Source organism: Topomyia yanbarensis, unplaced genomic scaffold (genome assembly GCF_030247195.1).
Source record: "Topomyia yanbarensis strain Yona2022 unplaced genomic scaffold, ASM3024719v1 HiC_scaffold_184, whole genome shotgun sequence".
NCBI classification, from domain to species: domain Eukaryota; kingdom Metazoa; phylum Arthropoda; class Insecta; order Diptera; family Culicidae; genus Topomyia; species Topomyia yanbarensis.
The window spans coordinates 59,239-68,247 of NW_026683365.1; positions in this window are offsets into that span (position 1 = coordinate 59,239).

Consider the following 9,009-nt stretch of genomic DNA (forward strand, 5'->3'; position numbering starts at 1 on the left):
TACGAATATAAAGTGCAATATTTCCAAAAATTCATTTTCAAAAAAATAGGCGCGGTGAATTTTTTAGCAGAATACAGATTTTTTCAATTGTTGATAATGATAAGACACATCTATAAATTATATTGCGAACCCTGGGTAGTCAAAGGCTACCATGCGTCTCCTTCAGACGTATCATGAAAAATCACCTTTTTTCATACCTCGGGGCAGAAAGGGGCAAAACAAGATATCCATTTTCGGAAAGTGCACTAATTTTCAAGTATCGTGAACAACAACCGATCTTTCCGAACCGTTTCAAAAAAAAGTACAGCCACTTTGAACATTATAACTTTAAACTATTGCTCGATTTATTATTTGTATTTCATATCTGAGCGAGAAGAAAGGCTTATATCGACTAAATCGAATGGCAGCTATAAGTCCAGCGAATAACCTTTCACATGAAATCAGTTTGATCCCAATCGAAATCTTAACTAAAAAGATATATTCATTTGAATAACTTATGTTTGAAAATTGTTTTCTTCAGAATTCATTATCTATTTCACCTTTGAAGTCATGTAAAAAATCGAACTATCGTCCTCGGTACTAAATATTTCGAGAAGACTCTATTCAACCTGTTAAGAAACAGAAAAAAATGCTAAATCATGAAAAATCAAAAATAAAATTTTGAGGTTTTGTCCGGCTAGGCGACACTGTGCGCCGTGGCAGATTATAAGGATATATGAACAAATTTACAGACAGTTGGGATAGTATGAACTCCAAAGACAGATAATGTTATACTTTTTATATAGCATTTGCTGCTTGTGAACGGGAATAACTTTTCTCATTTTTTAAATCAACCTTGATCGAAACTGTCATAGTTTACTTATACTTGGCGTAGAATCAATTAGTGCTATTGCTATCTCTTATCCACAAGTCCAACTTTCACCATTCTAGGTGCTAGATGCCAATCTGTCCAATGTCCATTAATTGACCACAAAACAAAAACAGCACCCATGAAGCAACGCTGAAACTTCTGTCTTGTTCTAGCTCTACCGTAGTGCGTGGCGAATCGGATGGGATCGTCGACGAAATGGGAGAGCTTGTATGTTCATCAAAAATACGGTCAATTTGCGATTGTCATGTGCAACGGTTTTCGATAATTGCCAGGAAGCGAGGGAATGTTTTTCCAGCCCCATCTCGATTCTCAATCCAATCGATAATAATCACCGAAACCGCAAAAAGGACACTCACGTTGTGGCTCATGAACACAATCGAGCTCTGCAGATGGGGTTCAATCAAAAAGTGGAACGAAGTATAACATGGTCGTCGAAATTGGTTGCTTTTTTGTTTGTGCTTGGGAATTCTCGATTTCAATTGTAGTTCGGTTGGGTGCGGGCGGAAACCAAATTAACAACGAAATGCGGAAATGAACAAAAACATTTTGAAAGCTGTTTTCGGCGGACACAAACATACACATATGCATATATGTATAACAGTTTGTTTTGGTTGATGTACAAGTACATTGCTCACCGACATTGTTTTTTCGATATAAAGTGGTAGGAAATGTTAAAGAAAATGCTTGTTTAAAAAATTGCTACACTAATTGCATGTTAGACGACAGCTATATTACCGAAAATTCTCGATATCCAGCATTGTCATTGTTTGAAGAACCAATCTAGATATTTTCCATCCTCTAGGTAGATGGGGTTGACGGTTTTGCAACAACTCCTTTAAGATGGTTATTACATTACGCCTCGATAGTGGAGCATCGAGGAGACCGAGAGGGATAAGGAGCCTTTTTATGTTTTTACATTTCTTATAAAAGTGTTATCAGCAATAGCTGAACCGATCTTACCCAAACCAATTTCAAATGAAAAGCCCAATACTTTGACAGAACGTTATTAATTTGTTTTTGATTCTGATGTTTAGTTTTCAAGATATGGATGTTTGAATGTGCAAAAGGGTGTTTTTGCCGTTTTTTTTTTGAAATTCGCTGTCGAAATAGACAATATACATAGACGCTATATATCCTCAGACAGTTTATACGAACGCGTTAGCTAGTTCGTATGCTATAGTTTGCTGAAATCAGACTATTACCAAAAGAGATGTTTAACATTAAATACGGACGATGGAATATTAGAAATAAAACGCATTTCATCCACCTAACAGTGTGATGAAATATTTCCTATAACTCTTAGAACTCCTTAGATATTATATCGATAAATTAGCATGGCAAAACATCATCGCGAGAAATTTCGAAAGCCAAATTAAATCAAAGGTAAATGCATTATGCATGGAAAACTTAATTTTGTTAATGGTCTATATAACTGGTTCAAAAAATCGAAAAAAAAATATCGCGTATATTTGAAATACATATTTTTAATAGTTTTTATTCAAATTTTCAAGTCAATCTGAGAACTAAAATTGAAATTGCAGCTACCACAACGCGACCATTTCGATATCGACAATTTCTAAAAGTGACCTCACAACATATTTTGAGTACCGTTGGACTCACAATAGCTAGTAATTGAACAAAGGATCTTGATTTGCACCATTATTACTAATCGCAATGCAAAAAAATAGAATGATCTCAATACCTATTTTTTTAGGGAAAATTGTTACCATTGAACCATTTTTTTTCGCGAAACCTTTCGTTAAATCACTAATGAATGCTTAAAATTAACGTTTGTTTTAGCTCCATTTTTTCCGTTGAGCGATTGACGCTCACCGCAAGCAACGTAAAAACTATGTTATGGAGCGAAGGTTTCGTTGATTACAAATTTTCATAAGTATTTTATAATATTCACACAAGTACTTTGTAATACAGTGAAGACCCGATTTTATCAGCACCCGATTTTATCAGCCCCCTATGTTATCTACCCCCGTTTTTATCAGCTTTTGGCCCGTAGGGTAATTTGGGGAGAGATGCCGCACATTTCTAAAAATCGATCCTGCATCAAAGTAAATCATTCAATATTTGATGAAATCATTTCTATCAAGTGCGACAAGTTTTTGACATACTGTGAAGTGGTTTTTGGCTTGAAAAAAAATATCATATTTCCATGAACATTTAAAAAAAAACTACAAGGGGCAGCCCTATGGGATTGCACGAACTGGACTATACTACTTAATGTAAAATATTTATTTTCTTATCACATTTAGAGTAATAATATATGAAATACATTTCTTACGTATAGTTTAAGCACAACTAATCCACATCGAATGTTACATATTGAACCAAACCTTCTTGATTATCAGGTCATTTCATTCGTAGTATTCATGATCGAATCCGATTTAACTTATTTGAGAAGATCTGAAGAAAGAAGACAGAAAACCGTGACCGAACTAATATCTGGAACGAAATCTTTATACCACAAGATCAGCTTTTCAAAATTGTAAAAACCTTTCGATGTTGTGTGGTAACAAACCCGAACCGGTGAAGAAAAATAAAATTTTAGACGATATAATCACATTTCATGTATAGACAAAGCTTTCTAGCTATATTTTGCCATTATTGTAGCTTTCCTAAAGTATGCATACAAAGGTAGCGAATGCAGTGGTCTTAATCAAATGCCGAAACTATAAATATACAAGAATCGAAAACAATTTATATATGGACTTAGATGCGTTTTTGCAACGGTTTTTCGAGTGGCAGTGTATTCATTCATAAATAGGCTTTGTAGTATGTACCTATTAGCAGAATCAAAATGGGATAGGCTGAGTGGAAATGAATCACGTGAAGTGGACATGAATCAATGAAGTGATCGAACGTAAATAATAAACATTCGTTGTATTCGTCTTTGCACAACGAAAGCACAGATTGCTATATGCAGGTTACGCATGCAACCGCTAACGAACACGGATTCCACATTGAAATCTGTGCTTCGGTCAAAAATATCTTTTTACCATCTATGAAAACTGAATCAGGAAAAAGCTGTGATAAATTTCCGAAAAAACTGAAAAATTACAATAATTTGTGAAATTTTCATCAATGTGCCAAAAATCTGCCATCTGTAAAAAAGAATCGGACTTCTAACTCAGCTACACTGGCTGTGAAAATACACACAGCGCAGTGATCTGCTCCGCCTGCCGTTCAACGGGCAACTGAGCTCGTCCGACCAAATCCGTTCTTTAAATAGTAGATGATGACGTAATTCATAGAAGCGTAGTGCGCAAGGTACACAAATCTGTCGCGCCGGACTTGGGAAGCGCTATCTTCTGTGTGTAAATGCGCGATATTTTGACTAGGTTGTACATTATTTAAATTTTTAATGCCATGATATCAAAAATATTTGGGTTTATCTTTTGGAATCTATTCTTAGAAGTATTTCGGTGCGATACGTGGAAAAATTTGGAAATTTATCGTGAGATGGCTGAATTATATGCATTTAAAATTGGACCACTTTTCGTTACATACCATTTTTGTAGAATTTGCAAAGTGCACCCCCATATCGAAAACAAAGACTACCTACGTCAAAAAGGTCATTGCGGGAGACACGCCGCATGTGCGGGATATGAGACGCCGCATCGTGGTCACAAACTGAAAAATGGTGAACAAAAGTATTTTTGAGCTCTCGTTGATGTTTTTGTGATTAGGTTCTTCAGCTGAGTTTCATGAAGTTTGAACACACCTATAAATCAACTAGCACCTTTACTTTTCTAAAGGGGGTACTACCATTTCTAGAAAAAAAAATTTTATTCAGCATTTTAAAAATATTTTCCTTTTGCAATCTTGTTTAGCGGTTAAGTTGGAGTAACTAAATTATTTCTTTATATATTTAGACGAGCGATATATATATATATATATATATATATATATATATATATATATATATATATATATATATATATATATATATATATATATATATATATATATATATATATATATATATATATATATATATATATATATATATATATATATATATATATATATATATATATATATATATATATATATATATATATATATATATATATATATATATATATATATATATATATATATATATATATCTATGTGTTGGTGGGGGTTTCTTAGAAGCTGGTTCTGGTAGTTTCTCCCACGAATGAATTTATATAACTTAGCTTTGTTCTTGAAAGATTCATTTCAAATTCAGCATCAATTCGTTGAAATTTTCGTTTCTATCCCGGTGTCCCAGTACATCACTACAAATCAATGCTTTCACGGAAATTAGTGCCTGAAACTTTAACGAATAAACCGAAGGAACTAATACTTATATAGACTCATAATGTTATATGTCACTGTGTTAGGTCCGCTAGTCTGTGGATATACCTTATTTAGAACCTATACCAGACGCAAATGATCATTTAATGACATTCCGAGGTGAAAAAATACATTTTTGCTACGTATCTTCCGCTATCGAGTGCGGCATATCACCCGTAATTCTGATGCGGCATCTATGCCAACTGTAGGGGCGAGATGCCGCACAACGACATTTTCTTCTGAAATTATGGATGACCGTGCTCATGATCAAAACGCTTTTTGAAAGGTCCCAGCTATTCAACCGACGAAATTTTAATTTGGGACTGTTCTCATATGTGTACTTTGATACTTTCAATGATTTTTTGGAACATTTGACTAATAGAAAATATCATCAAAAAAAGTTATGTTGAAAAAGTCCTACTTATTTTGTTACAAAATACAAAACATGCATTGCTGAAAAGTAATTTTTACATACAGGCCAGTTGATGCCCGTTGTGACTAGTACTTTTTCTTGCAGTACTTTTCATTGTCTTTCTCATAGAATCAAAATGTCTTCCACATATTTCCACATCTCCTAGTAATTGATGTTCAAAATGGCGGTATTTTAAAACTACTTTATTCAATAACTCTTAAGTTTTCAAATAAAAAATGTTGACGTCTCCGACAAATTTCTTTAGTTTCCCAATTCAAACAACTTCTTAGAACATTTAAACAATTGAAAAAATCACAGAAAAAAGTTATAACGAAAAATGATTTTCTGGGTGCCTTCCACGAACAACGCGCTTTATCTCAACACCATTACATTTTGGAGAGTTTGAATGTTTGGCAAGTTTTCTCGTAGTAAAATTTTCTGCAACTTTATCATTTACATCATCACTCTATCTCGAAAGTTAATAGAAATAATTTTTCTAACTCACTTTTAGGTGGATTATTTACAATTCAGTATGCATCAAAAGAAGGGAGCTAACATTTAAAAAAAAGTACTTCTAACACACCAAATCACTATAATCAACTCCTAGAGCACAATTAATTAAACGCACGTTTTGGTACCATTGCGACCACTGTGCGGTGGCCGGAAAAACAACTCGAACAAACACCTTTCTATCAATCTTAAATTTTCTCAGTCAATTCGAAATAGCTTTCTCTGGCGAGGCACGCAGGATTTTATTTTTTTTATTGTACATTTTTTACATAAGCTACGTTGTGTCGATTTGTATGACATTTTCAACGTTTTTCTGTTAAAAAGTGTGCCACTTTGCGAAAAATCAAGATATCGAAAAAAAATCCAACGTACGTCGCTTTCTATTGTTCTAAGGAATCGAAAAAACTTTTGTTTTTGGTTCAAGGTAAAAAAATACGGGAGACAGATTAACGATCACCATGGACCCTTTCCAAAAGAGCTCGCCTGCAGGAAAAGTCTGTCCAGCCGCAATCTTGTGTTGAAAATAGTTGACACTTTTATTTTTTGTGAATCAAAACTAGCCTTATAAATCCCATTCTTTTTTGCACCCTACAGTGGTGTAACCCCATAATAAGATTTCGCAATCTTATGTAGAGTAAAATATGATATCCTGGATATTTGTCGATCAGCTACATATATAAATCCTCTGATGAAATGTATTGAGCAAAGTTTTCTAGAATGCTGGTACAAATAACTGTGTGAAAGTCATGAAGGCTCCATGTATTCGGAGTTTTATTAGGCTATTTGCGAATAAAAACATTTAAAACATTTCGCGAATAAAAACATTTACATGAAAAATCTATTCATAATTAATTCTACGGCAATTAATCACTAAAATTTTTATTATGCGCTTTTTTATGCTGAACAATTTCTCAGAAGTTGTAAAACCTTCACAGTTGATGGTTTCCAAACAGTGTGATCTTAAGAAACATTTATTTCACTGTAATTTTCTTAGACTGTTTAAAGATATTATAAACAAAATTTATAAGTGAAAATCTATCAAAATTTATCTATGCACTTTGTTCTATATTAATTTGGGACTCGAATTGTCAATAAATGAATTAATAAACTGTTTGACTGGAATGATAACTTCTGGTTTTTGTTTCTGAACTATTCTATTCTATTTCATCAAAACTACATTGAATTTAAGCAGTTTGGAAAAACCATCAATTCTCATCAAAACCTCCTTCAAACCGAATTCCTGGTTACGCAACTGCATTCCCTAATTGATCTTTTGAGACTCAACTGATCAATACATAAATAATGTGTTACAGGTTCCCATTTTTCCGATCAAGCCACGTAGGCGTCAATTTGTCAAAAACAAATTGGTATTCCGTTGCCACCTGCAAAAGCAGAATATTGAAAACACTGCTGCGAACATAACCGCAACGACCAAAGACATAATGTTAAAGGGCAACGCGTCACCATGCCGAACGAGCCATCACCGGAATCAGCGTCCATTCCACAATGAAATATTTCGTGACCGCTCTGATGAGGACACGTGCCCAGGTGGGTGGATGATATTGCAATATGTTTTCTGTCCTCTGGGTTCTGCTTACTGCCAGCGACAGACGTGACGAGTGTGGAAACAGCAATCGACATTGGACGCGCACATGGCCAACGGGACCCATCGAAGACCATAGGGCACAGAAGTTGAGTGTTTGCTTAATGAAGTTATCTTTTCGTGTCGGCTAAGAAAAATAACCTGACACATGCTTTGCAAACCGAGGATGTTAATTAGAGTTTAATTTCATCCGGACTGACGGGACATGAAGTTGAAGTTACTTGGTTGTGTGTAGCTGAATTATTATTTCAGTCTAGCTTGGTTGAGGTCGTATAAATAGATAGTTGAGGAATACTATCTATAATTGTGCACCAAAACGTTACATTATTAAATGCGGTAGAATTATTCTAAAATGACTTTTTTTCGAATATTTTATACAGATACCTAAATGAACTTTATTCTATTTGAGAAAAGCGTGGACAAACTAAATGTATTGCATAATGTACAACTGTTTGTTCTGCGTTGCATTTTACTCATTTTCGCTCACTAAAAGGCAACGATGGAATGAGTGAGAATTTTCGATAGTAACATTATTTTGTTTTGTTGTATTGCTTGATACATCAGTGCACAGTGGTCCAGAATGCGAATTTAGCAGGAATTTTAACTTTTTGCTAAAATTAAATGACTTAGTCTTACAATATGTTTGGCAACGTTTTTGTACTTTGCAAGGCCCTTCTTTTTGTTTAAATCGATGCTAGAGTGGTTCTAAATTTAGCAATATTTAAAATAGAACTTTTTAACGGTTTGAGATAGAGCTTTACTGTCGTCGATAAAGTTGTAGAGCAACACATTTTAGACAAATTTGCTGAAGACATTCTAGCTCTAGCTTTTATATTTTCCATTGCACGAGAAATTCAAATGTAAGCTTTAGGGTGTTCCTTAAAAAAACGGTTTTATTTCTATAACTTTTGAAGTTTTTATTTTACGCTAAAGTACCCTTTGGACAATTTGAAGATTATTTCAGGGCGCATAATTTGCTTTAAAACACCAACTACTTAACTTTTTGCGTTTTAAAGTTATAAGAACTTTGAAATAAAAAATATAACTTTTTCAAATAGAATTATCTTCGATTCGGGCACTGAACATTAAATACTGTTGCTTTCATATGAAATAGGATGCTTTGTAATATAGATCACCAAAAAATGTCAAATACGATATTTTTTATATCTTGCAATATTTAGTCGAAAAATAGTTTATTTTTAGTAAAAAGTATATACAACTTTCTAACGATCGAAGCTAGAGGTTGAATATATTAAGATGAATTATTCTCCTTCAAAA